The following is a 9,673-nucleotide window of genomic DNA, read 5'->3' as shown; positions in this document are numbered from 1 at the left end:
ATGGCCGCTGAGCCTGTGCGTCTGGAGCCTGTGCTCCGCAACGGGAGAGGCCACAACAGTGAGAGGCCCGCGTACTGCAAAACAAAACAAAACAAAACAAAACAAAAAACATTTTGGCTAAGGATTCTGCTTTTAAAAGCAATATGCTTAAGGGACTTCCCTGGCAGTCCAGTGGTTAAGACTCTGAGCTTCCAAAGCACAGGGCACGGGTTCGATCCCTGATTGGGGAACTAAGATCCTGCGTGTTGTGTGGTGTGGCCAATCAATCAATAAATAAAATATAATACATTCTTAATTTTTTAAAAAAGCAGTATGTTTAAAATGCTGAGTAGTGCTGATCTTAAAAGAATAGTCCAGTGAAAGCTAAAGCTTTTTGATGCCTACTCCATTCCAGGTGCTGTATTAAGTGGTTGTATCATGTGGTCCTTAATGAGCTGGGTTGTTGATGTTGCATCATTGAAAGAGGCAGTAGTACATGCGGGCAGAGTCCAGAGGAACACTTAGTAGATCATTCTTTAAATCTACTTACATATATTAAGTGCTCGGAAAGGTCTGATGAATGGATGAATTTATCATGTGACAGGGTCCCTGGAAGAGTCTGTGGCCCACATTAATGGAGGGGGATGTTGTGGTTTTGCCACTATTTACCATCAATATAGATTCTACTGTACTGATTATTCAAATTTTTCTATTGGGCTTGGAAAAATTCTCTATTATAACAGAAACTATCGTTACAATGTGGGTTATTGTAGTAGTATTTGACCTATAGTTAACTGATAAGTTTTCATCTTGATTTTATATTTTAGGAGAGCAACGACTTATTGCCTGTTTTGTTTTTGTTTTTGTTTTTTGCGGTACGCGGGCATCTCACTGTTGTGGTCTCTCCCGTTGCGGAGCACAGGCTCCGGACGTGCAGGCTCAGCGGCCATGGCTCACGGGCCCAGCGACTCCGCGGCATGTGGGATCCTCCCGGACCGGGGCACGAACCCGTGTCCCCTGCATCGGCAGGCGGACTCTCAACCACTGCGCCACCAGGGAAGCCCTTATTGTCTGTTTTTAAAGAGTTGTGACATAACGACCCAAAATCTGTCATACTCTGATACCTTTTGCTCAAATTCTGCTGGACCATTATTAAATAGGTCCTGTATTATGTTATCAGACATGGAGGGAGGGAAAGACATGTTCACATGTTTAAATAGATATTTTGCCTTAGCCAGTGTGGCAGGACTGCTAAAGTTTTCTCACAGCGCCTGTTCCCTCGTCTTTCTAGTAAAAGGACCCCTGATTTTTCAGCTGGGTACATGATGCCCAGAATGGAAGATATTTTATCACTTCCTTTTACAGCTCGCTGTGGCCACGTGACTATGTTCTGACCAATGGGATGTAAGCAGAATTGTATGACTTCCAAGAAGTGACTTTAAATAGACGGAGAGTACCTCTCTCTCTTCCCTTCCTTCTCTCTGTAAGCTGGAGCTCAGTTTGGTATTTTTTAATCGTGGAGAGTGCCCAGCGTATCCAAAGGTAGAAGGTGGTGGATAATAAAATCCAGTGTCCCAGCCCCTGAGCTGTGACAGTTAGCAGCTCACGGCTGATCTTCTTTCATCTCTACTCTCACCACCACCGTCACCCTCTCACACCCGTTGTATTGAAGCAAATCGCAAACATTTTATCATTTTATCCATAAATATTTCAGTACGTCTCTTTAAAGATAAGAATTCTTTTAAAAACACAAACCACTATTTTCAAAACAAAACCCACCATTACACCTTAAAACATTAATTGTAATCCCTTAATGTTACCAAAGATCCAGTCAGTGCTCAGATTTCCGTGATGGTCTCATAACGGATCTTCTTTTTTTTTTTTTTTAACAGTTTATCCAAATGAAGTCCATACATTGCAACTGTTTGCTATGTCTCGTCTCTGTTAATCTATATATTATCCCTCCCATCCATCTCTCTATTTATTTATAACAATTTATTGGTTGAAGGAACAAGATTATTTGTCACAAGTCGAAACTCCACAATCTGTTATTGCTGATTGCATCCCTGTGATGCCATTTAATATGTTCCTTTGTGCTCTATATTTTTTTCTAAATTGATAGATCTAAAATCTTGGTCAGCGTCATCATGTTTGTTTGTTTTGGCAAGAACTGCCTTTGATAAACATTGCTGTATCTGTCCGGAAATATATACACACACACACACACACACACACATATACGTGTGTGTGTGTGTGTGTGTGTGTATATATATATATATATATATACAGAGAGAGAGAGGGATTTCAAGGAACTGGCTTATGGGATTATGGGGGCAGACTGGCTGGAAACTCTCAGGCAGGAATTAATATTGCAGTTTTGAGGTAGAATTTCCTTCCTCAGGGAAAACTCAGTTTTGTTTTAAAGACTTTCAACTGGTTAGACAAGGTCCGCCTAGGTTTTTGAGGGTAATCTCCTTTACTTAAAATCAACTGGCTGTAGGTTTTCCCCACATCTACAAAATACCTTCACAGCAACACCTAGATTAGTGTTTAATTCAATAGCTGGGTTCTAGAGCCTAACCAAGTTGGCACATAAAATTAACCATCACAATTGCCAAGATCCATTAATTAATTAAGGTTTGCAAGACTATAACACTGTAATACTATCATTTCTTCATTTAGTAGCTGGGGTACTCTGTGAAGAGAAACTTCCCTATCATCATTCATGTGGATAAATGCTTGATTCCTCTATTACATGACCCGGGTTTCAAATCAAGTTGATTCTTTAGTGCCCTCCGAAGATGATGAGTGAGGTGTTGTTTTCTTAAAGTATCATTATAAACATTTAATATATTTGTATACCTTCCAAGTATATTTCATATAACATATACATGTTTAATATATTTCAATTCATTACAGTTAATATCTTATTAATATTTATACTCTTAGCTTTGGTTAGTTGGATTCTCTTCAAGTTGGTGACTACCATGATCGTAGTCATCTTAGATTCCTAGATTTCTGGAGTGAAAAGATGTACTAGGTTCATCTTGTACATTTCCTGCCACAGACCTGGAATTAAGTATTTCTTCAAGGGGCCCTAGCTGTTTTTAGTTTTGGATTTTTTTTTTAAGTTAGGAATGGGCCCACAATCTAGTTACTAGGTTCAGTGGACAGAGCTAAGAAACACTTTTTTTTTTTCTTTTAAGATAGAAGTCTTATACTGATACTTCCAATTCATATTTAGGACTTTGGGGTTTTTAACTTATCATATTGATGTTAGATCTGTATCTTTTTCTTCCACCCAATAATACTTGTTCCCATCAGCACTGATATGAATGTTCATTTATTCAAACAGCCATCTTGAACTCTGAAGGTAGATACTGTATGTTCAGGGTGGTGGAACCATAAGATAAAAGGAGCCTGGGTCCCTGATACCTTGGCACCATCCCTGTTGTGGGAGAGGGGGGTCTGTCTAGGCTTTTATTTAAGGGAAAATCTTCTTGTTTAAGCCACTTGTTTTGGATTTTTCTGTCATTTGAAGCTAAATAATACAGGAGCTATAGAGGGGTGGGATAGGGAGGGTGGGAGGGAGATGCAAGAGGGAGGGGATATGGGGATATATGTATATGTATAGCTGACTCACTTTGTTATACAGCAGAAACTAACACACCATTGTAAAGCAATTATACTCCAATAAAGATGTTAAAAAAAACAAAACAATAAAATTGTGATGGTTGTACACATCTGTGAATATACTAAAAACCATTGAATTTTACACTTTAAATGGGTGAATTGTATGGTATGTGATTTATATCTCAATGAAGCTGTTAAGAAAAAATATGATGATACAGGAGCTACCATGGATTTCCAATTTTTAAAGGATTCATGTATAGTAAATGCATGTAACACTAAAATATTACTGAACTTAGCCTTCTCACTGATAAAGACCTCTAAGAATCTTTCCTTCACATTGCTATGAATATCAGTAGTCATTACTGTACTGTAGAATTGTGAAGGTCCCAATTATAGCTATATTATCCTTTCTTTTTTTCTTTAGAAATTGGTTTGGTAGGAGTGAATACATTCTTTTGTCTGCTTGTTTCTTGTTTTTTTTTTTTTTTTGGCTGTGCCACGTGGCTTGCAGGATCTTAGTTCCCCAACCAGGGATTGAACTCGGGCCCTGGCAGTGAAAGTGCTGCATCCTAACCACTGGACCGCCAGGGAATTCCCTATGTCTGCTTGTTTAAGTAGTGTTTTTTTTTCTTAATTGTCTCCAACACATATTTTATATTGGCTGTGATGTGTTATGTGTTAAATTGTACCCCTCTGCCCCTGCCCCCGAAATTCATATGTTGAAGCCCTAACCCCAACCTTGGAATGTAACCTTATTTGGAGATAGGGTCTTTACAGAGGTAATCATATTAATATGAAGTCATTAGAGTGGGCCCTAATATAGTATGACCAGTGTCCTTATAAATAGGGGAAATTTGGACACAGAAATATGTACAGAGGGAAGACAGTGTGAAGACACAGGGGGAAGGGAGTCATCTGCAAACGAAGGAGAGAGGCCTGGAACAGATCCTTCACTCACAGCCCTTAGAAGGAACCAGCCCTGTCGATGCCTTGAGTTTGAACTTCTAGCCTCCAGAAACATAAGACAATAAATTTCTGGTTTTTTAAGCCACCCTGTGGTACTTTGTTATTGTAGCCTAACAAAGTAATATATATTTATTGTTTTCTTGGTTCTGTTTCCTTATTCTGTCTGCTATTGTTTAATGATGACATTTTATTTTTTTTATAGATCTTTATCGGAGTATAATTACTTCACCATACTGTGTTAGTTTCTGTTGCACAACAAAGCGAATCAGCCATATGCATACATATGTCTCCATATCCCCTCCCTCTTTTTTATTTTTTTTTTTGCGGTACGCGGGCCTCTCACCACCGTGGTCTCTCCCGCTGCGGAGCACAGGCTCCGGACGCGCAGGCCCAGCGGCTATGGCTCCTGGCCCCAGCAGCTCCGCGGCATGTGGGATCCTCCCGGACCAGGGCACGAACCCGTGTCCCCTGCATCGGCAGGCGGACTCTCAACCACTGCGCCACCAGGGAAGCCTGACATTTTATTTTTTAATCTTGGATTTTAAAAAGCAGATGTTCTTGATCCTTACTCTTTCATCTCCCCCAGGAAAATGCTTAATCAATTATTTTCAACTTCTGTGTTTTCAGTGTCTCTCTTTTAATTGTCTTCATCCTCAAAATACTATACCCATGCTCAAGAGTCTCTCGTGTTTAAATATAGCTCTTTAGACATTATCGTTCTCTAATGAAATTGTTCACTGCTTCCTTTTTCTTAAAACTCTCTTTGCCTTTGATTTTTATCGGCACCCCATCTTGGTTCTTCTGTCTCTTTAACCTTTCCTTTTCCGTCTCCTTTGTGGTCAACCTATTCTTTGCCTGTCCCTCAAATATTGGTGCCCTTGGACTTGCTCTTATTCTTAACTTTTCACTTATACCCTCCACTAGCCCTGGACAGCCTTATCTGTTCTCAGAACTTTAACTATGCTGATGACTACTAAATCTGTATCTCTTGGCTAAACCCACTCCCACCTCTGGACCACATGTACCTTGAGCTCATTTTATCCACAGCTGAATTTCGCTTCTCATTCAAGCTGGTTCCTCATCCCTAACTCTTAACATCGTGAATGGTGCCAGTCATATGCAGTTCCCAGGTCCTCTAGATGCTACCACATTAAACTCTATCCAGCTTGTGTCTCAGTCTGCTTTTTCCTTGGTTTGGGCCCTCACTACCATTCACCTAAACAATTGTAATAGTTTCCTAATTGGCCTTCTCATTCCCATCTGTCTTCTAATAGTGCCAAAGTTAAAGCAATATTTTAAAATCTTAGGTCGAGTCCTTCACCAGCTCCCACTGTTTATAGCTGTGGCCTCTAAACTAGGGTGCATGCACCTCAGGGTATGATCCATTGAAAAAGAAAGTAGAATTCCTGTAACATATATATTTTAAATTTCAGAAATTTCATCTAGCGTAACACCTAGTAAGTACTCAGTAGATGCTTGTTGAATGAATTAGAGCCGGGGCTGGCAAACTTTAGTAAAATAGGTACAGTAAGTATTTTAGACTTTGTGAGCCATTGAGTCTCATTTGCAACTACTTAACTCTGCTCTTGTAGGCCAAAGGAAGCTATAGAAAATATGTACAAATGGACATTTGTTTCTGTGTTCCAATGCGAAGGTACTTACTAAAACAGGTAGCAGGCTGGACTTGACCTGGGGACAGTTTGCTGACCCCTGAATTAGAGTATGGGAGAGGGGGAACTGTCTAGTGACAAGATTGCAAAGGTAGGTCGGGAACAGATCCTAGGGGATTCTGTTTGCAAAACGAAAGAGCTGGCAAACGAAAGAGCTGGCAAAATAGAGTTTGGAGTTTTATTCAAATACCTGTGTCAGAGACAGACAATAAATAATGACATATAAATACAGGATGCTATTAACATGTAGCCAAAAAGCCCAGAAGGCTGCTTGTCCACTCTATAGTGATACTGAGGCAAGAACTGGCTGAAAGGTTTTAGCTCTTCTGCTCCCCCTTCTGTTCTCCAGGCGAATAGAGATATGTGAAGAGGTAAGAATCGTCTTTTTAAAAAGCAGCCTTCTGGGGCTTCCCTGGTGACGCAGTGGTTGAGAGTCTGCCTGCCGATGCAGGGGACATGGGTTCATGCCCCAGTCCAGGAAGATCCCACGTGCCGTGGAGCGGCTGGCCCTGTGAGCCATGGCTGCAGAGCCTGTGTGTCCGGAGCCTGTGCTCTGCAATGGGAGAGGGCACAGCAATGAGAGGCCCACGTACCGCAAAAAAAAAAAAAAAAAAAAAAAAAGCAGCCTTCTGGGCTTTTCACCTACATGTTTATAGCATATTGCCCATATAAGTGTGGGCTCATTTCTGGCCTCTGTGTTCTGGTCCATTGAGCTATATGTCTGTTTTTGTGCCAGTACCATACAGCTTTGATTACTGTAGCTTTGTAGTATAATCTGAAGTCAGAGAGCATGATACCTCCAGCTTTGTTCTTCTTTCTCAAGATTGTTTTGGCTATTTTGGACCTTTTGTGCTTCCATATACATTTTAGAATTATTGGTGGGCCAGGCTGGGGCCCACAGGATCCTGGGGCTGGTGCCCACCCACTGGTGGGTGAGTCTGGGTCCTAGGCCTAGTTCTGGCCCACTGGTGGGCAGAGCTGGGTCCTGGGGTCTCTGGCTGTAGGGCCTTGCGTGTCCCAGGGTTGGTGTGTTGGCCTGCTGGTGGGTTGGACCAGGGCCCTGGGGTCCTGGGGCTGTTGCCTGCCCACTGGTGGGTGAGGCTGGTCCCAGGGCTAATGCTGGTACACTGGTGTGTGCAGCCAGGTCCTGGAGCAGCTGTGGGCTCAGGGGTTCTTAAGGCAGCCAGCCTGCTGATGGGTGAGGTTGCCTCCCTGCCTGGCCAGTTGCTTGGCCTGAGGCGTCCCAGTAGTGATGTCAAAAGGCTGATGGGCAGGGCTGGTTCCCAGTGCTAATGAACTAGAGGAAGGACTCCAAAAGGGCACTTGCCAGCACCACTGTCCTTGTGGTAGAACGAGAGTCCCTGAATGGCTCCCATCAGTTATGTCCCCAGGGTGAGCTCCAGGGGACTCCTGCCTCTCTAGGAGGTTCTCCAAGATAAGCAGGTGTGTCTGATCCAGGCTCCTTTCAAATTACTGCTTCTGCCCTGGGTCCTGGATGTGTGAGATTTTGTGTAGATTTTTAAGAGTGGTGTCTCTATTTCCCACAGCCCTCTGGTTCTCCTGAACTTAAGCCCTACTGGCCTTCAAAGCCAAACATTCTGGGAGCTCATCCTCCTGGTGTAGGTCCTCCACACTGGGGATCCCAATGTGGGGCTCAGATTCCTCACTCCCTGGGGAGAACCTCTGCAAACTGTAATTATCCTCCTATTTGTGGGTTGCCCACCTGATGTTATGTGGTCTCAACTGTACCACATCTCTGCCCCTCCTACCTGCCTTGTGGTTCCTTCTTTATATCTTTAGTTGTAGATCTTTTTCTGCTAATCTTCTGGTCTTTCTCATCTATAGTTGCTCTGTAAATAGTTGTGATTTTGGTGTGTCAGTGGGAGGGGTTGAGCTCAGGATCTTCTTACTTCACCATCTTGGCCACACCTTCTTTAATTCCTGTGTTTTCTTTTAGGAGTTTTACACTTTCAGGTCCTAGGTTTATGTCTTTAATTCATTTTGAGTTGATTTTTGTGTATGGTGTAAGATAAGGGTTAACTTCATTCTTTTGCATGTGGATCCAGTTTTTCCAACACCATTTGTTAAAGGGACTATCCTTCCCCTATTGTGTATTCTTGGCACTCTCAGCAAAAATCTGTTTACTGTATATGTATGGATTTATTTCTGGTGTCTATTCTGTTCCATTGACCTATATGTCTGTCTTTATGCCAGTATTATATTGTTTTAATTATTTTAGCTTTGTGACATATTTTAAAATCAAAAAGTTTGATGCCTCCAACTTTCATCTTTTTCAAGATTATTTTGGTTATCTGGGGTCCTTTGGGATCCATATTAATTTTTATTTATTTAAATTGAGGTATAGTTGATTTACAATACTGCATTAGTTTCAGGTGTACAGCAGAGTGACTCAGTTATACATGTAAATGTATATATCTGTATTCTTTTTTTTCAATTCATTTCCATTATAGTTTATTACAAGATATTGAACATAGTTCCCTGTGCTATACAGTAAATCCTTGTTGTTTATCTATTTTATATATGGTAGTGGGCATCTGTTAATCCCATATTCCCAACTTATCCCTCCCCCCTCTTCCCCTTTGGTAACCATATGTTTGTTTTTTATGTCTGTGAGTCTGTTTCTGTTTTGTAAATAAGTTCATCTGTACTTTTTTTTAGATTCCTCATATGTGATACGGTATAATATTTGTCTTTGTCTGACTTACTTCACTTAGTATGATAATCTCTAGGTCCATACATGTTGCTGCAAATGGCATTATTTCATTCTTTTTTATGGTTGAGTAATATTCCCTTGTATATATATTTACCACATTTTCTTTATCCATTCATCTGTCAATGGACATTTAGGTTGCTTCCATGTCTTGGCTATTGTATATAGTGCTGCTATGAACATTGCAGTGCCTGTATCTTCTCTAATTAGAGTTTTCTCTGGATATATGCCCAGGAGTGGGATTGCTGGATCACATGGTACCTCTATTTTTAGTTTTTTAAGGAGCCTCCATACTGTTTTCCATAGTGGCCGCACCAATTTACATTCCCACCAACAGTGTGTAGGAGGGTTCCCTTTTCTCCATAACCTCTCCAGCATTTATTATTTGTAGACTTGTTTTACAATGGCCATTCTGACTGGTGTGAGGTGATACCTCATTGTAGTTTTGATTTGCATTTCTCTAATAATTAGGGATGTTGAGCGTCTTTTCATGTGCCTGTTGGCCATCTGTATGTCTTCTTTGGAGAAATGTCTTCTGCCCAGTTTTTAATTTAGGTCTTCTGCCCAGTTTTTAATCAGATTGTTTGTTTTTTTGATGTTGAGCTGTATGAGCTGTTTGTGTATTTTGGAAATTAAGCCTTGTCGGTTGCATCATTTGCAAATATTTTCTCCCAATCTGTAGGTTGTCTTTTTG

Source organism: Leucopleurus acutus (genome assembly GCF_964270905.1).
Source record: "Leucopleurus acutus genome assembly, chromosome: 17".
Classification (NCBI taxonomy): Eukaryota; Metazoa; Chordata; class Mammalia; order Artiodactyla; family Delphinidae; genus Leucopleurus; species Leucopleurus acutus.
Note: the sequence above shows the minus strand (reverse complement) of the source record.